This window comes from Meriones unguiculatus, chromosome 9, assembly GCF_030254825.1.
Source record: "Meriones unguiculatus strain TT.TT164.6M chromosome 9, Bangor_MerUng_6.1, whole genome shotgun sequence".
Taxonomy (NCBI): Eukaryota; Metazoa; Chordata; class Mammalia; order Rodentia; family Muridae; genus Meriones; species Meriones unguiculatus.
The window spans coordinates 74820576-74843236 of NC_083357.1; the positions used below are offsets into that span (position 1 = coordinate 74820576).

A 22661-nucleotide genomic window follows, 5' to 3' on the forward strand; every position below is an offset into this window, starting at 1 on the left:
ATCCCAGAATATCAGTCTTACACTGGTTCCGTATCTCTCCTTTTGTCCATGGTTCACCTGCTGTAGTGTGGGCAATCTCTCTCTCTAGGCTTCTCAAGAAGCCTAGAGAGGCAAGACAGGCAGAAAGATGGGTTAATATCTAGAATATACCGCTTTCACGGAGCAGGCCAGAGCCCAATGAGACCAACCAAAACACATAGTGCTCTCTTCACCACAAATGCAATGTCATTACTTAAACCCACCCAAATCCACTACAAATAAGCTACATGACCAAGCTAAAAGATACTGGATAAATGATAAATGATGCACAACCTGCCCTCCTCCCCCTGTGTTACTAGTAAGCCATTTAATAAGGGAGGAAGTGTATTAGTGCAGAGAGGAACTGAAGGTCTTTTAGGTGACCCAGAACAGTAGAGCCGACTGGCAGTGGGCTGGAATATGAATCCAGCAAGGCTCTACCACCTAGAAAGCCTAAGACCTTCCAAAAGAGCTCCATCATCTGGAGGCCAAGGTTTCACCTGTGTGAGCCCATGGAGGACTGTAAATTACATGTAGCCCATAAACCACAATGGCTGTATAGTGGCGCCAATCATCCATCAGAAAACTCACTTGACACGTGAAGGCAACTGAATAACTCCAGACCATGCTGGAAAAACAAACAAACAAACAAACAAACAAACAAGCAAGCAAGCCTGCCCAAATGTGCATATTTGGGCATTTCAACTAAAGTATAACCCTAGTTGAAACCGTAGTATCATCTAATAGTAAATAGATGTTGTTTTAAGCTACTGTACTCGGAGGCAGTTTGCTGTTAAGAGATACTGCACTTGATGAGATACAGGGTGAGATGTTATGACCAAAAGACCCGGGCATACAGTCATCTAAATATGAAGTCCACACAGCAAAGCCCAGGGTGTATCAACCATTGATTCCCATCTCTGAACCCCAGGATGCTCTCCAAGCTCCTGTCATCACATCTACATCTCATTGACCTCAAAGAAGACAATATGATGTGGTCTTCGTGTCATCATTTTAGGACAAACCCTGTTGTTTCGTTTCTGCTCATGTGTCATCGTCGGAACACAACCATGTGACCATGGGGTAGAATTATTGACCTCACTGATGGGAAAACATCTTTTTGCCCAGATAAAAATGTCATTGGAGTAGAAGAAAAGTGGGGACATTAGGTAACAGTTGGCTGCTGTTGTTACATAACCTTCAAAAATAAAAATGTTAACTATCACGTGCACATGAAAGATGAGGTCTTCAGGACACTAGTCAAGCATCATTTCATTTTGCTAATAAACTGTGTCACTATTAGAAACAAAACAAAACAAACAAACAAAAAGACATCACTTGCCCTTGAATGTAAACAAAATTTGTTTCTTTTTAAGGAGATCAATGTAGAAGAAAAGGTGAGTTTTCATAAGGCATATATTTCCTACAGATTTCTGTTCTTTCAAATGGCTTGCACACGTGCTACAGGTAAAATCAGGAGTGTCCCCCACAGTCTCAATTTTCAAGGCTTGGTTAGCAGTCAGAAGCACTACGAGGAGATGGTGAAACACTTAGAAAGTAGGACCTAGAAAGAGGAAGTTATGCCATTAAGTATACACCCCTAACTATGGATATTGTAGCTACATTCAAAAGAAGAAAAACTGTTTGCATTTCCTAAAATCTCTAATAAGTACCATTCAGGATAGCACATATCTTTTCTTCAGGTTTTTGTTTGTTTGTTTGTTTGTTTGTTTTGTTTTTTGATGATTATTGAAATGCAAATCTACCTGCTGGTACTAAGTAAAATTTCTGAGTGTGTGTGTGTGTGTGTGTGTGTGTGTGTGTGTGTGTGTGATCACAAACCCACGCCACAACTTACATATGACAAATACATGGGTAAAGTTGTGTTAGTATGTTATTTATATACTGTCTTCTCAATTCCCACAAAAATGACATTATCTTTTTTCCTGAAGTCAAATGCGTTGTGTGCATAATAATTAAAACTGATATATTCAAGTAACTTCCTATTTGATAGCAATAATAAAGTTTAACTTAATTATTTTTAAAGGAAACTTGCAAAAATAAAACTACAGCTATATAATAGAAAAAAAAAACTAAACTTCACCTACAGCTCCATCACATAGAGATACTCTGTGCCAACATTCAGTTCATTTTCAGTTTCTCCCTAACCCCTCAGGGTCCACATTAACCCATCATTAAGGCCCATGATCACGTTTCTGAAGTCTCCTAGAGCGAGGCACTCGCTCTGTATGCTTGCCACCATGATCTCCCTCCCCAGCCCAATATTTTCCACCTTCCTCCCTGCCTCTTTACATTTAGCTTCCCTCTGGCTGCTATTGCTTTCTTGCAAAGGAAGAGCACCCAGATCACTTCCCTGGTCAAATCTTTCAGCTGCCCAAAGTGCTGGACTTGACCTAGGTGGCCCCATGCACCCTGTTGCCAATCTTCAACTTCATCTCACACTCCCACCTTCCCTTCCAAGTGGGTTTTCCTCCCTGAGCCAATCTTTTTCCCCTTTTAGTGTCTTCTACAAGCTGGTCTGTCTTCCTGGGGGGCCTCGTCTGTCTTAGCCACTACCCATTTTCATTCTCTAGTTCTTAGTTTAGACATCACAGAGAATAATTGTGGGTTTGCATAGAGGTATTAAAACACACATCAAAACACTGATGTGGAGGAGAGATTCTAGACAGTTTCTGTTTCCTTTTTTATACCGATGTGCCTCTAGATTTACTATGGTAACAATACATTGCTTTTGTCATCATGAAAGCTCTCAATCATTTCTCTAATCTGCAAGATGCTAGTGCAATCATTTGTCCAGGCAACTCTATGGATAAGGTAAGTGTAGACTCAGGCCCATTTCAGCTCCTAAATTTTCTACAGTGGATTGTCTTCCAGTTTCTGCATGCTCTTCATTCATTTTTGTGCCCTCCTCACTGTCCCCTTGGTTAAGAGTGCATTCCCCTGATCCGGCTACAGCTTCCTAGTGGCTTAGTGTAATCCCTGCTCATTTTCCTAGCCTCAGCTAAAGCACCTCATGATGTTCCTAGCAGAACACATTTCTTTGGCCTCCACATTGTCATGACCCTTGGTTCTTACCTCTTTAAGAGTGATTAGTTCTTTGCTTTAAGATTCATCCTTGAACAATGATTTTGACCCATGGGACAGAAACCAAACGCCAGCTCCTGCCTGGCAGATTCAAAACACTCAACTGATGTTGGCCAAGTGGACAAGTGGACTGAATTATATACAGCAGGGGTGAGGGAAATCAAGGTACAAAGAGAATTGTTAAGGCTGTATATGCTATCTCACTTACATGTTCTTTGAAATTTGATAATTACTTCCATATGAAGCAAAGCTGTTGAAATAGGGACAGGCAAGACCCAAAAATGTGTTGAAAGCCTTTAAAGGGCTCAAATTGCAAATGAGGTGCGTGGCCTACAGCCAGGCTTTCACACTCCAAGCTTGCTGCACCACACTCTTACGAAAAGAGGGTCTGTAAAATCTGTAGTGACTGGCAAGAGTTTGTTTCTTATTTACCGTTTAGGTGACTTCAGTCTTTTGAGCTCAACCAGAACCCACTCAGGCAGCATGATTTCCCACTAATATTTTCCTGCTGCAGACAGGGAGGGCAGTGAAACCCATGGCTTCCATCCAATGAATCTCCCCCCTACTCCCAGTCACCACAATTGCACAATGAGGCAAAAGCAGTGTGTAAACAAAACGGCTCCACACAGAAGAGAGTCAGGATGAGCAGCCGCATGCATCACTCAGCCTCATCCTCGCTCTGTTCTTCTCACAGTGTTCTCAGAGCTCAGACCAACGCACTCATCCAGTGGCCGCTTAGCTCCCAGAAAGCAGCTTGCCAACACGACTTGGCAGTACTCCCTGGGGCTGCACTCATTCCTGGTGGCACTGGGCAGGATGCCAGGCAGCACCCTCTGTGTACAAGACTGCAGGGCAAGGTGCCCAGGACTGAGAAACAAAAACATCTGCCAGAGTCACCGAGTTGTTGGTTGCCTGAGTTCACCCACAGAGAACTCAAGGACAGTGACCTGCCAGGCCGTTTCCAGGATATGTCCCAGTCCCTGTCCCTGGAAAGGACGCTGAGATCTCCGGAACCCAAGCCAATACAGAATCAAATGCACAAACCTCTCCATTACCACAGGCAAGTGGATAAAAACTGGGAGCAGAAGCCAGGTCTCTCCTGACCCCTATCAAGACATCAGACAGTAGTTCTGGGCCATTTCTGGGTGAGGGCCAACTCACTGGGACAGTATATAAGAAAGTGTCCAATCAGAATCTTTTTGACTAATTTTGTTTTTTCGATAAGACAGCTTGATAAATTTTTTTTTTTCTCACAGAAAATACTGGTTTTAGGAGTTAAAGCCATTCCTACTTTTGTAGATTTCTATGATCTCTGAGACCTGAGAGTCCTGAAAAGTTCTCCCATGCTCCCCTTGATTCGTGGGGTGCCTTCGGCCTTTCTGTGAATGTAGCCACTCTCTTGTAGAAAAGTATTGAGATAGGGTAGAATGAATCAGGCAGAGCAAGGTTTAGCCAAAGAAGAATGTCATATGTAAAGAGCACTTCTGACATAAAGAAGAAATCTAATCTAGATACCAAGTGGACAGATTGGAGCTGGTAACACTGATTGGTAATCTGTGCTGTGGAACCATGATAGCGACCTGAATAAGTGAGATTCATTTTGGCAACTGTATCATATTTGAGCTGTTCCCCTAGCTGAGTATCCTCTAAATGATCTCCATCTTAGGCCATTTGTAAGTCTTTTCCTCTTGTCCTTTCATGTACATAACTCAGAATTTGTTTTGCCAAGTGGGCTTTTGGCTGGATGAGTGGGCTCAAAAGCATAACAAGACGGTAGCTGTGTCCTGACAACCTACGAGTCATCTATGGAGACATTCCATCAGCTGTACGGGTTCCACAGGAAGTTTGCTGCTGGGTTAAGAAAACATATAGGCAACATACAGTTACATCAAACTTTCTTCCCTGACGCCAACTGGGTGTTTGATGTGGTGACATTCTGAAGTCAGCCAGTGCCAGTTTCAGTTGTATGATTCACACTGTTAATCTTCTGAAATGCTGAACATGGACCCAATGAATGGGTGTAAATTCTAGCCAGCTGTACAGGAAGATTATTTATAAATAGTCTCTTCTCTATATTAGTCTTCAGACTCAAAGGAACTCTTCTGTGATTTAGACGATCCAATAGTTAGTTAAGTAGCTGCCCTGGTAGCTTCAAATGGCTGTTGATCCACTCTCTTGGGCTATTGATGAGCCTAATAGATGGTGATTCCCAACATTTGCTCAACAGGAACTGAACCAGAAGCAGTCACTAACCAACCTCCCTCCATGTCAATACCTCGTCACTAAGGAAGTAGAAGTCTTTTGAGTTCATTATGAGGTGAACAAAAATTCTTAAATATTCTTTGGTCTTGCAACTATATACTAGGTTGTTTGAAAAGATGGAACGTTGGGATCCTGAAAAAAAATATATATATATATGTTAATTAGAATTAAATCGAGAAATGTTGCAGCAATTGCAATACTGAGTACATTTCTAATGCTCCTTGTTAAAAAAAAAAAAAGTCAAGAGATAACCATCAGTTTGAAAACCTTTTTCTTATTTTGAGTCACGAGATATACTTTTGATCTCATGCATTTAAACTTTAATGTCAGCACAAAATTGTCACTCCAATCAACAAGTAGAAATGTACAATCTATTGCTCCTTTCAACAGTGGAAATGAGAGAGCTACTTCTCAGGGTCTCCCAGGATAAATCCTTTCAGTAACACTTCTAGCCACAATTACAGAACTTGAAAGACAGCAAGTAATTTATTCAAATTAGATATGTATTACTTTTTTGTGTATCTCTCATTCTCAGAAGGTAATTCAGTTTTTTAATTCTTAATTTATCCTGCTCCAAGATGCCTCTCACACACAGGTTTCCTCTAAAGTGTCCATTTCAAACACATTCACCAAATTCCAGATGTGACCACAGCTGCATATTTGAGTAGCCCCCAGACAGCGACACTTCCTCCGTGTCAGCCACTGTGCTAAGTGCTTTATGAACCATGACGTTTAACCTCACGCCAGCCATATTCCTTTGTATACGGTTACATTAAGCTACCTAGTATATTAAGCTGTTATCCTGTTATCTATCTCCTCCCTCAAGTGATAAGACTGAGTCAGAGAGATCAAATAAGCTTTCTGAAGCCGGATAGCAAGCAAACAGCAGTAATGACTAGAATCTAGATTTTTTTAAATCTCATTTTTATTAGTTCTCTGAGAATTTGATACAGTATATAATTGCTTTGACCCCATCCCTCAACTTCTCCCAAGCCTTCCCCTCCTCCCTACTCACCCAACTATAAGTCCTTCTATTTTTTCTAAATAAATCCATCAAGTGCAACTTGTGCTGCCCATATATTCTTGTGTGGGTGGCCTTCCCCTGAAGCCTGATCAACCAACCAGGGGCTCTTAAGAAAACTATCAATAGCCAATAGGTAGGTCTAGGACTTTGTGCCCACCTCCCTCTTCATGCTGGAACTTTGTGCTGTTTGGACTTGTATGAGCTCTGTGCGCGGAATCACAACGAAAGGGAATGTCCATAATGTATAACCACCCTGCTGTTTCCACTACGTCTTTTTATCCATAGAAAGAAAGTTAGAAGAGTGCAGAATTAAACAACACTGAGAATTCATTAACAAACAGTGAGACGAGAAATGAGTGAAAAGGTGGTTAATTTCTTTCATTTCAAGATGTTCGATGCAGCCCTTAGGAGTCTGGTCCTCAGCACTCCCCACACCTGCTTTCTTTTGTTCTGTCTTTTTCCTCACATTTTTTTTTCTCTGAGCAAAACCAGACAATCTTTCGCAACTGGATGCGATACACAAAACTCTCTGAATGATTTCTTCTATTTTATGTAAATATAAAAGTTCTTTAAAAAAATAAGTGTGCTGGGTATGGTGGTACAAAGACAACATAGTGAGACCTTATTTCAAATGCTAAATATTTTAAAATATTAAAAATAAAATCTATACAAATTTCTCAAGAAAATAATTAATTCTAATCACCACCCAAAGTAAGCATATTATGATATTATGAATTGCATTCCTAAACTTTCTATGAGTACATTTTCTTTATTAAAACTAGGTTGTAGCATTTCGTGTTTCATTTTACTGCATTAAAACATTGTGATGAATGCTGTAAGAGTCAACAAATATTTATAGGCATATCTGTGTGTGTACATGTGTATGTGGGAAGGTATACATTTGCAAGAATGTATGTGCAAGTGTGTGCTCAGGTGTGTAAGAGAATCCTCAAAAGTTGTTTGTGCTGTTTAAGTCATGAAGCAGGAAAGTTAAACCAGGGTCATGGGGGCTCAACTCGGGCTCTCATGCCTGCTTGGCAAGCACTCTACCTACTGAGCTGTCTCCCCAGCCTCTTGCAGCCATACTGTAATAGCTGTCAATGTTCTCGCCTAACATGGCACCTCATAGCCGGGTATCGGCAGCTGCCTGCTTTTGAATGCTAACAAACAATGGTGTTTAAAGTTGCTGTCTGCCTGTTGTAGGTCTTAGACGATGAAGTGTGTCATAGCTGTGAAGCCATACCTGAAGTCACTCATGAGGCAGTTTAGTCGTGCGTTGCTCCAGGATGTGTGGAAGTTCAATCCCCTGACCTCATAGTGGAAGGGGAAAACTGACTCTCCTGAGCTGTCCTCTGAGCCCCACGTGTGAACTGGGGTACCTGTATACCTGCACACAGGACAATAAATAAAATAACATTTAAAATCTCTGTAAGTCAGTTAACATGAACTTCAAGTTAAAAACATCCAAACTGGGCCACTCACCAATAGTCACATCGTTTGCTGGCAATTCTCTTAGATTGAGCCTCCACAGAAAACCATGAAAGAACATTGGATTCCATCCTGAGTTAAATACAGTTTATTTTCAGATGAACTGAAGCAAGAATTTATATTAAATAACCCACAGCAAGAACTCTCATTTAAATACAGCGTACCTCTCTCATTAACTCACCATTTCCTCCCCACGAAGGGGCGTGGCCAAGAGGGAGTTAGCCATGTTAGAGCCAGTTCTCTGTTGACTTATCTAAAGGACACCCTCCTGGTCCCTTTTACCCTCCTCCTAGGCCCACACACAGCACAACATCATTATATGCTACCAAGACGTAGCTACAACGGCGGAGAATTCCAGGCCTTACTGCAATTACTTAAAAGTTAACTTTTTTAAATGCAGTTTTATTTATTTATTTTTGATGCTAACAGTGTCTATTTCTGTTGGCTACTTTCTCGGTTCTAACCATGGTATTTTGTGCCTGCTATTTGCTACTTTAACAATTTCCAGCTGTACAACGATACAACTGTGTAGAGAACCCAGTTTCAATAGGTGTTAATGGCTACTCTGATTTATACAGGTGCTGTAAAAGCCTGTTCATTTGAATCTACAGAATGACAGCTCCAAATGGTCCATCATGGTAGAAAGAAGGATTATAAAGCCTCTCCTAGGTTTGGGCAAGAAAGCGCCAATTTCTAACTTGCAAATTTCCCTTCAGCCTCTCCAGTCTGTCATTGCTGGGTATATTTCTCATTCTCCCCCAACAGTTCTGGTCACAGTTTCCTGAATCATTAGGCCCATCTTGCTAACAGGATGATGCGTGTGTATTTGCACACCTGAGCAGTGAAGGAAAGTTCAATAGATAAACTAATAATTAAATAAAATAAAAAACAAGCTGGGTATCAGGGAGACAGACACACAAGGAATATATATATATATATATATATATATATATATATATATATATATATATATATAATGCATTCTAGTCCAGCTATAACTTCACTATCTTTTGTCAACTAGAACAGCAAGTATTTACAAAATCTTTGTTTACACAACAATGTTGACAATGTTTGGGGAAAAAAATAAACAAATGAAAAGCTCAAATGCCTTGGTGAAGAGAGGCTAGGGAGACGGCCGGTGTCTAAGGGTGCTTGCTGCTCTGTCCGAAGACTGTAGTTCAGGGCCCAGCACCCATGTCTACCTCACAACTGCCTGTAGTTCTAACTACAGTTGATCTCAAGCCCTCTTCTGGCCTGTGCAGGCACCTGCACTCACGTGCCCACACACACAGATGACCACTCCCCACCCACCCACAGAAATAAAAAATAATGAAAACCTTAAAAGGAAAAAAAAAAGTCCACAAAAAGAGCGAATGTCTGATGCCAGGATTTCAGACACCAGAACTGACATAGAAAGGGTTCTGCCAATTGTTGGAATTACGTTTCTGAAGGATCAAAAACATAAAATCTCTTTTTATTTCAATTTCTCTTCTGTGACCTAAATCTGAACCCGTCTCCGGCCATCTCTTCCTGTGCCTAAGTTTTGTGTGAGTATTATAATACCCCGTGTAGAGACTCCAGTCTGTGGACCGGTTGTTAGGTATTTGAACACTTGGCCCTTCTGGCTCCCCTTCCTGTGCTATGCACTCCTGCATCTGAGTTGACTGACGGTATGACATCTCAGCATCACTTCCTGACATCTTGTCTACCTTCTTTCTTAGGTGTCCGAAACCCCAACACCATGAAACTCCTCCAAGGAAATTATTACAATAGAATTCTGCAAGAAAGCCCCAGATAGACAACTTCTGCTTCCTCCCCCAAAGAGAGAAGGCCCTTAGCAAGGTGAGCCCTTAGATACAGGATGGGGAGGACTGGGAAAAAAGGGTATGCTACTTCCTGCCTTAGCCACCGGTCTATCTTTGCATCTGACCTAGCATTCCCTTGCCACTCAGGTAAAAGAACAAGAGCAGACTAGGCTTTTTTCAAGGAATGCATGCAGCAAGGCACTCTCCTGGGCCCAGGGATCGGATTGCCCTGCTTTTCCTCAACCCTCCTATGTAGCATTCCCCACTAAGTAACATGTTGAGGAGTTTCTTTTTCTTTAGTAGATTTTCCCCCCAGGGCAACTTGAATCTGTGTTCTCTGGTCTTTTTTTTTTTTTTTTTCCTTAAAGCAAGCTGTTCGTTTGTGTGGGTGTGAGGAGGTTTCAGAAGACGACCTGGCGGAGACAGGTGACCTCCTTTTGCTTCTTCCTCCATCTATCAGAGCTCCCAGAGCAAACTAGGGAAGCAGAAAGAGCTTATCCTGATCTCGTTTAGGCTGCTTTACAGCTATGAAAGCCTACTGCTGCTGCTCTGACAGACACCAAATTGACTGTTCTCTCTTCTTAAAATCTGTCATTCCCGGTCCTAAAAGACTAGACTAATCTAGGTGACTGTGCAAGGGACACAGATTATACCCTAGTGAGATAATTGTAATTTAACAAAGCCCTTCAGAAGAATATGTTTTGACCCAAAGGACACCACTGAAGGAACAATGTCCCGATGCCAAGAGGATGGCTAGAAGATGGTCCCCCAAGCAGACGAAGGTCTCTGAGCTTAAACTTAGGGCCAGCCTTCTGATAGGATTCCTCCATGTAGAAGGTGCCATTCCATGCAATAGAGGAAGAATGGCAAGTTCGTCTTGTATTTACTGAGTGGGAGGGGAAACAAACCCATCCAGTGAGCTCTGCCACTCTGCATGGGAGGGGGAAACTGGTACTTCCTGGAGCTCAGCTGTAGGACAGCCACTGTCTAGAAAGCCACGTTCATGGTCTAGTTGATCCCAAGAAAAGCTGACATTTAATAAAGCACATATATTGAACGATGCCCCAGACGTAAGAGTCCTTAAGAGTCTATTTTGTGGAATCCTCTCGACAATTCTGTAAATAAACACCATTTTAACCACTTGTGAGATGCGATGAAAAGTCACCTTGCCTTACATCTCAGTCAGATACTTAGAGGCAGAAGGGTCGAACTATGGCCTATTCCAAACCTTCTGCTGGGGCACAGCCCTGCAAGACAGCCATTGTGGTCTGAATGTGAAATGTCCCCCATGGGCTAGGCTCATATTTTAAATAGTTCTCTGGCTGTGTCATTTAGGAAGGCTGTAGAGCTTTTAGGATCCTCACTGAAAGAAGTGAGTCACTGTGTGGGGCAGGGGTCTTAAATCTTTATAGCCCACCCCAACCCCCTTGCTCTCTCTCTCTCTCTCTCCTCCTTGACTACTGAAACAATATGACCAGGAGCCTCCCACTCTGTCATCATGGCCTTTCCTCCATAGTGAACTGCATCCCCTCAAGCCATAAGCCAAAAGAAACCTCTCCCCTACTCAAGTCACTTGTAGTCAGGCATTTTGGTCATATCTATGAGAAAGTAACTCATTCATACTGTGCTCCCATCTTTCAGATGAGGAAAGTGAAACTCTGAGAAGTGAAGTGGGGTGCCCCGAATGGCAGAGCCAGTCAGTGAGGGACCTAGTTTCCACAAGGACCTAAGCGCAAAGCCACATGCTTCCTACCTGCTCACTGGCAGGAACCGGACTGATACTTTCTTCCCAAAGATCCTTTAAAAAATAATGTGTAGATTATTCCAAGATAAACGATGTGGCTGAGAAATCAAAACACACATGCAGAAAGCATAAGGACCAGTCCTCAAAAAATAAAACAAACAAACAAAATAAAAACCCTGACTTGATTACCCAGTGTCTAATCTTCACACGTCCTTCTCTGAAATTATGCTTCTTTCGGAACCTGAGGTCTACTGCTCTAGCTTTGCTAAAGGGGTGTTTTTTTGTTCTGTTGGAGGAAAGAGACTAAGAGTATGGAGGACAGAAATCATGGTAAAGCCAACACTGAAATGAAACGCAAACATGTTGATTTTAACACACTGTTACTCTCGAGGAAAAGATTAGAGGGAATGAAAGAGATCACGGAAAGGAGCACATGTGAGAGGAGGTTTTAGACAGGCTTCAAGCCAATGAGGTCATCACCTCACGTCCCAGAGGCTACTGCTTCCTGATGGCCTCCCCTCGAGAGCTGCTGGGTGACCTTGACCTGAACAGCTCTGAGAATTTTTTTTTTCCACAGCCTCACTTTCCTGTTGTAGTCTCAGATGGGGATACATGGAGTCTTGGCGATGCTGCATGGATTCAAGCCAAATGTTCACATGGATGACTGCAGGGTGAGGGTAGTGGCTAGGAGAAAGGACATAGACTTGGTGACCAGGAGGCTGGATTCAAATGCCAGAGCAACCATAAAGGCATGCTATCTCCTCAGTTCCTCTGTTTCCCTAAGGCTGAAGGGGTAAACATGCCCAATGGAAGATTCAAGGGTAAAGCCTGGCACAGGGTAGGCATGTGTCCTCTTGGCTTGCACAGGTATCTCTTAATGTAAGAAGCCTCTGACTCAGATCTCAGCAAACCATCTAACCCTCGGTCATGAATACAAGTGAAAATCATAGTCCTCTTCTGCCTCTATCTCAAGTTGTTTCTAATATTTTCAAGGCACCAAACATTAAACCTTGAATTATGAGCTCGATCTTGAAACACATTCTCAGACCCTTCAGCACCAACCACACACGCCTGTGGGTTAGTTGCTATTCACGTTTGCCATAACAAAGTGTTGAACAAAGGCCATCTGAGGAAAGAGGGGTTTCTTCAGCTCACAGTGTGGAAGGAACATGGTCCACAGTGTGAAGACATGGTAGCAGGAACTGGGCTCACTGTATCTGCAGTTTGGAAGCATAGAGACATGGACGATAGTGCTCAGCTGGTTCCCCACCCCACCCCCTCTTCACCAAGTCTACCTTTGCTCCTGTTGCTTCCCTGAGAAGAAGAGGAAGTAGCCAGAGCCCCTGAAGGTGTTATAAAAACAGACCTGGAGCAAAGCCTGCCGTCTCACAGACAACCAAGGAGAAAACCAAGTCCCTCAGAGGATAAGCAATGCCCGGCATGGCACGATAGCCAATTTGGAATCTGCCTCTTTGGCCGTCAGTTTTTCAGAACAGGCCTTTTGTGCTATTTCCTTGTAAAATCAGGGAGAGCAACTTGGGAGTAAATGTGTTTTCCTTAATTTTCCTTTCTGGATGCACAAAACCCGGGAAGGGACATCTTACAAGGAGATTCCTCAGCCCAGTCACAGCATCTCCGACAGGGGGAGACTTTGCCATCTGACTCCCCACCCCTCTCTGTGCTAGGGGCTTACAGGGTGTGGCTGCCTGGCTTCATTTCTTAAAAAGCCAAGTAAAACGGTGTACATTTCCAAGTGAATGTTAGTTAGCCCTATGCTGCTCACAAAGGAGATATTCACACACACACACACACACACACACACACACACACAACCTCCTGGCCCCTGCTCCAAATTGCCACTGGAGAAGTTTTGAAGGAGCTCCATTTGGGATTAACATTTTGTTAGCCTTGTCACCCAAGCAAATCAGCACTTCTGAGTACCCTTTGTCTTCTACCTACGTTCCCTTCTTTCTATGGAGTGTGTGTGTGTGTGTGTGTGTGTGTGTGTGTGTGTACATATATTCATGACCAACTTGACTGGGTTTGTCATCACTGAGAGATACTTCTGGGTCTGTCTGTGAGGGTGTTTCTGGAAGGAAAGAGGAAGGAAGGAAGGAAGGAAGGAAGGAAGGAAGGAAGGAAGGAAGGAAGACCTGATCTGAATGTGGGCAGCACAATTTTATGGTCTTGGAGTCCTGGGAAATGAGAGGCAGCAGGCAAGGTTTGGGGTGGAGGTATGAGAGTTCAACAGAGGTGTTGAAGTCATCTGCTCAGGGCCTGTGGATATGATTCTGTACTCAAGATCAAGCATTTTTATCCAACTTGCCAAACTAGATCTTTTTATTTTCTCTACCCCGAAGAGGGAGGGATGCCAGTATCACTTGAGGCACTCGCTCCACAGACTCTGGATCTGCCTCTGTATGTGGCACATTTCTTGCCAAACCCACCAGTAAGTGGAAAGTGGACAAGCCATCAGGCAATCAAATGAAAAGTCCCACAGCCATCCTGAAGAGTTACTGCTGCCCGCTCCTCCACTTCTCCTTCCCCTTTGGCTCATTCTGTGTATGTGTGTGTGTGTGTGTGTGTGTGTGACAGAGCTATATCCTCTGCCCATTATTCTGGATTTCCTAGAGCAAGAAGCTGAGACCTGAACATTAAATTAACTGGCCCACATTCATAACTTAGACCGAAGTCATAAAATGCACTCCTGATGGTAATAGCGTACAATTGGTCTCTGCCTCCCTAGACCCCACGCCAAGTGCACCCAGAACCCTGCAGGCATGTGGCACTTCATTTCACTAAGAATCCTCCAACTGTGTAGTACAAGCGGCAGAATAAGCTCCATCCAGCTGCCATTCCTAGAAGGCAGGCTCACACATTCACCTCCTGTTTTCCTACATCATTTAAAATTAGAGTAACCGGTGGCTGTTTTTCATGGGCAGCGGAGCTTATTTTTACTCTCAATTACAGGGACCAAAATAGCAGAAGCTGCTCTAGATACACAGGCTGGCATTTGTTTAATTGGTTTTCAACAGTGTCTTCATAAAAATTAGTGTGTGTGTGTATTTTTTCCAGGTGCCTTGTGCTCCTTTTGGCCAAACTTCCTAAAGAGTATTCTTCTATCCTTGTTTCTCAGGTGCAACTGGCTCTTACGAAAACCTCAGAGCTGAATCCACGCTCTGGGAGCTTGCTTGAAGACAGAGCTTTGTCTGCACTGGCCACCCTCCTCCCTCGTGGGCAGCCTCCGCCATGGTTCTCTAAGGGGAGAACATAGCTGGCTGCCATGCAGTTACTAAACACTAGTGCTGCTTCCAGCTTGGGGAGAGCCAGGAGAAGCATCCTTAGGGGGTAAGCTACACGCAACCGTATTTACTCAGCTTGTTGGGAATACGAACTACAAAGCGATATTTCACAAGCCACTTAAGCAATGGTCAGTCTGCTTCCTGAAAGTGACACTGCCTGGGGGGTGTGGGCAGAAGGCGTACTCGAAAGCGATTTTTCCAGACCAAGGGAGAGTCTACAGGTTCTACGCTCTGTATCCTCTCTGTCATCCCATCTTGACCCGTGATGCATCCTGCACAGCTTCAGGAATGAACCTGGCTGGGGTAATGAGGGACTGAAGAAAGGACAGACACACAGATGCATGCAGAAAACAGCTGGGCTTGGGTGGGTTGGGCTTGCTCTGATGGGGCAGAACTAATGAATCAACAAGCTGGAACCCCTCTGCATTTATTATCTGTAGCATGAGAATGGGGAGGAGGAGGTAGCTCCTGTCGATAGGAGGTCTCTATAGGTGAGTGGTCCCAGGTTGCAGTCATCTGGGAAAGGGAGGCTGTGGCTGCTAGTCTTTGCACATACAAGGCAATAGACAAACACGCATACTTGGACCAGAGGAAGGCCTTGTCGTTTTCCTCTGAACATCAGAACCAGGAAGAAGGCGTTGTTATTCCCATGGGTCTGAGACATTGCATAACTTGTCACGGCGGCACCAGGTCAAACGATTTGTATCCATCAGGACTTCGTCTGCCCTTTTTATACATTAACTAGGGCCTTCCTCAGCAACTCACATCCTGTGGTCCCTCTGGTCCTCTGCTGCACTGCCACCAGCTATTTAAGTAGTCAGTACCGGATGTGCTGACTTCCTAGTGCCGTCATAACAAACTACCTGAAACTCAGCAGCGTGAAGCAAGACTATCAGTTCACAGTTCTGCAGTTCAGATGTTCAGTGAAACCAGGATGAGTATTCTGCTTGAGGTCTCACACAGCCAGAGTCAGGGTGTCGGCTGGATTGGCTCTTAGCCGGTGATTCTAAAGGAGAGTCAAGTTCCCGGCTCATTTGTATTGTTGGCAAAGGCTATTCCTTTTCATGGCTCCCATATGGTCTCTTCCAGCTCCAAGTCTGCAATGGTTGATTGAGTCCTTTCCAAACTCAGCTCCTTCTGACTTTTTCTGCTTTCTGTCTTCTGATATCAAGGTCTCTTGTGGTTATCTCTGGTCTACCTTGGTTATCCATGGGTTATTGTTCTTCTTTGAGTTAACTGACTAGCAATGGTAATTATATTTATAAATTCTCTTTATAAATTCACATAGCCACAAGAGATCAGACTAACACTGGGGACAGAAGCCATGAGAGTCCCTGACCACCCCAGTTCACTCGGGATTTTCATGCAATACACAATGCTTCCCAGTTCCTCCAGGATGCAATGACAGCTTCAATATTCCATTAAATTTTATAGGTCTAAAAGATCCCACTCTCCTCACTGTCTACACTGAGCATGAAGAGGCTCCAGGGCATTCCATTTAGTCTAACTGCTCAGCCCAATTCTTCCTCCCCGACAGTGGAAGAAGACATCTACTCCCAACATACAAACATGGGATAGGTGACAGCTAACAGTCATATCATTCCCATTCTAAGATGGGGGAAGAAAGAGAAAAAAGCAGAAATAAGCAAAGCAAGCCAAAAGCAGGGTTAAATCCAGCCTGGCAGACTTCAGTGCCTGGAAATCATTCTCCATGGCTCTCCGCAGTGCCGGCTGAGTCATCAGGTGAACCAAGGAGCACTGTGTTCCAGGCAGCGTGCTGAGGGCCCGACATATCCTGACTCATTAAGTCCCCCAGCTCTCCTACGATCTGCAGTCACTCCTTCGTACCCACTGGGATCCTGTTCAAAATCTCCATGGAAGCCAAAAGCTGCAGGAACCCAAGTTCCCAATGGCAACTGACATGGTGTGTTTGAACATAACCCACGCAGGCTATCTGACACACTTTACATCCTTCTCTAGACAGCTCCCAATGCCAAACACAAAGTCAGGAGTTACTGTCGCATGTTGTTTAGGGAACGATGACAAGGAGAAGCCCGAGTTCTCAATCCAGACACAATTTGTTTCGCCTGGATGCTTTTGATCTGTAGTTAGTTGAATCCACCCCCCGAGGAACGGGCGGGCAGAGAGGTCCAACTGACCATTGCTCTTATTTATCCCCGGGTTGCTGGTGAAGACATGGGACTATATGGGTTGGATGGTTTACCCTCAGATGTAGCATCAAGGTAGCCTCGTATTCGGGCAGCCTAATTTCGGACCATCTATACTCATGCTGCCTCTTGCAAAACCAGTATGCTTTCAAACCACTGAGGTCTGCTCGGGAAAGCAGACTTTGGGAGATCACTCTAGGCTTTGCACATTAGTTCTTCTGAGGCGTGTGTGTGTGTGTGTGTGTGTGTGTTTCTGTCTGTGTTATACAGAAGGTTAAAAGTACACTTGGCATCTGGAATGGGATCTGAAGAGGAAAGGAGCAAGGGAAATCCCGAGTCCTCAATGCACATGCAAAATATTTCTCCAAAATATTTTATTGAATGTGTATTTGCATATAAATCTTTCTCCTACCAACAAATAGCTTCCCTTCCTTTTAGGAAAAGAAAAGTTGCCTTCATGGCCAGAGATGCTATTATTTTCCACTATCCTTTGTTCTTTGCCTCTGGTGCAGGAGCCCACATCTCTAATACTTCCTTATGTTAATGCTGTGCTTAGGAAAGGGAAAGGGACTTGTACTATGTGAGTTGAATCCTGGTCCCATCCCTTCACCGTTTAACCCTGGTTGCTTATTTAATATACCCGAGGCTGTCCTGTAAAAGGGAGACTATGTTAGAACCTGTTTTTATAAAGATTTCATAACTAACTGTGTACAGACTCCATGTGCCTGGGAGCCAGCGCTCTTGGTTGCTTTTGTATTGCAAATCAATTTCCCTGCTTTTTTTTTTATCTTGGACTTTTGTAATTCCCTTCAGGTAACCTGCATATGATATGAACACAGTTCCATGACTCAAAGAAGAACTCATTGTGTTTATTTGGAGGATGGATGAGTTATACAAAGACTACCATTAAAATATAACCTGTAAAGGCATGGTGGTGCACGCCTTTAACCCCAGCACTCAGGAGAGTTCAAAATTATCCTGGTCTACAACACAAATCCAAGACAGCCAGGCTCCTCTTACACAGAGGAGCCCTATCTCAAAAAAGCATATATATTCTGTAAAATATTTTATCACACATTCTAATAATTACCTGACCTGAACAGTAGGATTTTTTCTTGAATTTTACATGACAACCTTACTTTTATACAAACCAATTCCATTTGAATTGTTCAAGAATAATTCATCAATATTAACATCTTGCAAATCTCTTCTGTTTTCGTAGCCTTAAGATTTTCTTTATGTATTATAGGATGTGTATTTGCATATGAATCTTCTACCATGAAAAAGAAGTGTGTAGCAAAGAGACTCAAACATCCTCAGCTGCACAACTCACCCCTATCGGATGGATACCACTAAAAAATAATAAGTGATGTGAGAATATAGAGAACCAGAAATCCTTATGAAATGGCCCAACTGCTTGGGAGAAAAAAGTGTGTAAGAGTACAGTCCAATACTTGCATTTCTGGGTGTAAGTACACACACACACACACACACACACACACACACAAAGCAGCACATTTAAGGGCTATTTGCACACCCATGTTCACAGCAGCATCCATCACAATACACAAAAAAGGCAGCATCCCCCGGGTACAGAGATAGCAAATAGATGTGATGTGTGCATGGGGTTGAACGCTATGCAGCCTTTAAAAGGAAGGAAACAACATTAAACATTGAAGATGTTATACTCAATGCAATAACACAGATAAGAAGTCAAACGCTATAGTGTTTAAAGTGCTTAAGAATATTCAGATTCACAGAAACAGAGAGCAGGGTGGTGGCACCGGTGCTTGGGGAAAAGGGTAAAAGATGGTCCCTATACAACATGACTTGTTTCACTGTAGTAGGAATATATTTAATCTACAAGCTGAATGCTTAAAAATAGTTAAGTAACTAATTGCATGCTTGTTTGTTTGTTTGTTTGTTTTTGTTTATCAGAGTAACAGCTATGGACTGGACAAATCCAAGAGAGAATCCTAATATAAATTCTGGACTCAGGGCAATAATGAATTCTCGTTGGAAGTTGATTGGCTGTAACAAATGTTCCTCTCTGGTGCTCTGTGTTCATAGTCAGGAGGCCTGTATGTGTAGGGGCAAAGGATGTATGAGAAGTCCTCAGTGCCATTCCTTTTGCTGTGAACTCTGAAACCGAGGCTATGCAAGTGGAAGTACCCAAGGACACCATCAGAAGGTCTCCTGTGTGCGGTCTAAAGTGTGTGCTCTAACACAAGGACCCATGGCCAAGCCTTACTCCTCAGGACTCACTATTTGGAAACACTCATTTCCTCATCTGTGATGTAAGTCCCACATGAAGTGACCATCAAAGTCCATCTGTGGTTTGGGAGCAGCAGGGGGTGGGGAGGAGGCTCTTCTTTGATTTTCATTGAGTAAAATGTTGCAACACAGGTGACTTAAGTTGGAGCTCAGGCTTATGATTCAAGAGCTGTATAATACTTCCACGATTTAGAGAGGCAACCAAAATGACGGTAATTTTCAATTATCATTCAGCTGTAACTTGCCTGTTAATATCAAAAGCAATTCAGCAGCCCTGCCTTGAAGTAACTTACAGCCAACCCACCGAGGCTCAGCAAATTTAAAGCATCAGCAATACACGGGCTGGCTTCTCTGGCCACAGAAGAATGAAACTAGAAATGGAGAGCCAATTGCTCTTTGATCACCTCCCCCTGAGCGGGAAGCAGCCTTACCAGGCCACAGAAGATGACAATGCAGCCACTCCTGATGAGATCTGATAGACTAAGATCAGAAGGAAGGAGAGGGGGACCTCCCCTATCAGTGGACTTGGGGAGGGGCATGTGTGAAGAAGGGGGAGGGAAGGTGGGACTAGGAGGGGAGGAGGGATGGGCTTATGGGGGGGATACAAAGTGAATAAAGTGTAACTAATAAAAGTTAAAAAAAAGAGTTTCCTATTTTTTTCTTTGATATTTGGAACAAAGGAAATGCAAACCTACATAGAAATTAAACTGCACACTCTTTACCAACGAGTCAATAATTCACTTGAAATTAGAAAATACCTTACAAGAGCAGCTGATTGGGTGTGGCCAACAGGAGCGAAGAGGAAAGTTTACACGTATAAACTCACACAACTCAAGAACAACAAATGTCTGTAACTACAACTTTCCCCTCAAGCAAAGTAGAAAAGGAAGAACAAATTAAGCCTATAACCCAGAGAAGGAATAAATAATAAAGACCTGGGCAGAGATTAATAGAAGGAAAGATGGAAAAGTAGAAAACTTGTAACTATGAGTTCACACAAGAGTATAAGCACCCTTGTAACTAAGGGTCACTTAATCATCCAAAGACTCAGTAGCTTCATCAACAAATACCGTTAGAAATCTGATAGTCTCAGGCAAGAATGAAGTGACAGCCTTTTCTTGAACCGTATGTGAAAATGAGTACAAGACAGATCAAAGCTCTAAGGATAGGACTCAAAAGTGTAAAATTCCTGGAATGATAGATATTAGGAGGTGGCCAGGAAGCATGCCGAGAGTTGCTCAACAGCATTAGCCTCTAGTGAGATGCAGATAAAAATTATAATATCGGAGTGGGGAGATGATTCAATAAATGAAAGTGTTTCCCTTGCAGCCTAAGGGCCTGAGTTCAGATCCACAGAACCCCCATAGAGCAAGATGCCGCAATGTGCATCTGTAATCCACAGAGCAAGATGGGAAGAGGAGGCAGGAGGAGCCCTGGAAGCTCACAGGCCAGCTAGCTTAGATAGTGGTGAGCAGCCCGTGCGAATGTAAACACACACACACACACACACACACACACACACACACACACACACACAGAGATTTTAAAAATATGTAAAATCTACTTTATCATTTCATGCCCATACTTTATCGCTGAGAGCAACGAGCACTGGAAATGGTGTGAAGAAAACAGAATTCTTGCACAACGTTGGTGGAATTATAAAGCTGCCATGAAGAGCAGTATAGTCATTATCAAAAAAACAAGCACATAATAAAGAATTACCATATATATATATAATAATAATAATATATATTCAAAATAACAAATATTCAAAAAAGCAGCATCTCTAGGAGGTATTTACACATCCTTGCTCACGGCAGAAGCATTCACAATAGACAAGAAGCAGAAGCCGCCCCAATATTCATCTGTGATGGACAGATAAGCAGAACTGTGATCAGTGCATAGCACAGACTATTATACACCCTTGGACCCTTGGACAGGAAGACATCCTGCCACACGCTACCATATGCCTGAATTTGGAGGATGTTATGCCACACCTAAATGTCAGTTACAAATCACAAATGCCTTATAATTTTACTCATAGGAGATATCTAGAGCAGTCCAATCCACACAAGTAGAGTGCAGAGCGGTGGCTATGAGGGAGTGGTGGCAATTCGAGCTGCTACTCAGAGAAGGTCCTCAGCTCTTCGAGAAAGGTACATTCTGCAGAAATGCTTCCCCGTAAGGTGAATACGTTTACCTCCAAACTGCACACTTAAAAACGCCCAGGGAGGCAGGTGTGGTGGCCTACACTTTTAATTCTAGCACTGGGGAGGCAGAAGCAGGCAGACCTCTGTGGGTCTGAGGGCTAGCCATGACTACATAAACAATTCAGGTCGTCACTGAGCCCAGACAGCACCACCGCTATCCTCAAATTCACGGCATTTCTTACAACTTTGTCGGTGAGACCTGCAAAGGGAGAAGCACAGTTAAGAGTGCGTCCCAGGCACTGGCACATGCTGGGTTCTAGCCCTGCTTATCACTGGCATGTCCCACCAACTGGATGTTCAGGTCACCAAGCCAGCTTAGTCCATTGGTTAAAAATATTGTCCCACACCTCCAGTCAGTCATGGAGACCGTCCTGTCTCATGGGTCTCCGATGAAATTCTCCCCACGGTTCTGTCTCCTCCCAATATTACATTTGTATAAACGCACATGGATGTTCACACATGTATACACACAGAGATTGTCTTAATACAGTAAATCTCAGTATAAAGACTCCCAGTCACTCTCCTATTCACAGGCGTCAGAGGCCTTTCTCCAGGTAATTTTAGGCTACTCTCCTACCTCTAAGAAAAGCTGTTGCAATTTTCATCAGAATCTCATACTGTCTAGTTTATTCCTGGGGGATGGAGACGTCTCTGAAATATTGAGTCTTTCCATCCATATCACCTTGTGTCTCTTCATTTCTTCAAAACGCTTACAGCTAATTCTACCAATTCACAGAAGTCTCGCATATCATTAACGATCTCCATAGGCATCCTACGTTTTTGAGCAGGCTTCTGCTTTGTTGTAAATACTTGCAAACATTCACAAAACTAGAACAGCTCGGGAAATCTTTATGGGCCAATCCCCCATTCAACAATCACCAACACTTGGGCAATACTGCATATTTCCTCTTTGTTCCTTGATTTACAAAGTATCAATTTTTTGATGAGTATAGCTTACTACCAATGAAACACAGATTTTATGACTAAGAAATGGAGCGTTGTTTCCCTCCAGAACCCAGAAGCTTTGACACTCCCCTCTGCCATCCATCTTGCTTGCCTACCACCATCAACATCGTTTGTCAAATACATTCTAACTGTCTCATCCCATCTGTGGAAGAAACATCCCCTTGTCGTCCCTAAACATCCCATCAGATTGTAGAAAGGAACCCAGTGGAATCATTTTAGGTCTCAGTGAAGAAGGGAGGAAGTTTACAGGAGAATTTCTTCCCATGGTCACTAGAATCCACTGGAGGGCTGCTGG

The 22661-nt window shown here is 43.3% G+C and overlaps 1 long non-coding RNA gene across 1 annotated transcript; it reads right to left on the minus strand.

Annotated features, from left to right (window-relative positions):
* Positions 1-4182: 4182 nt before the first annotated feature.
* On the minus strand, positions 4183-8027 carry LOC132656644 (uncharacterized). The gene is made up of 3 exons (XR_009594362.1): positions 7892-8027; positions 7653-7796; positions 4183-5517 (listed from the first exon to the last, which is right to left on the minus strand). It is a non-coding gene; the product is annotated as an uncharacterized LOC132656644 (long non-coding RNA).
* Between the last annotated feature and the right edge of the window lie 14634 nt (positions 8028-22661).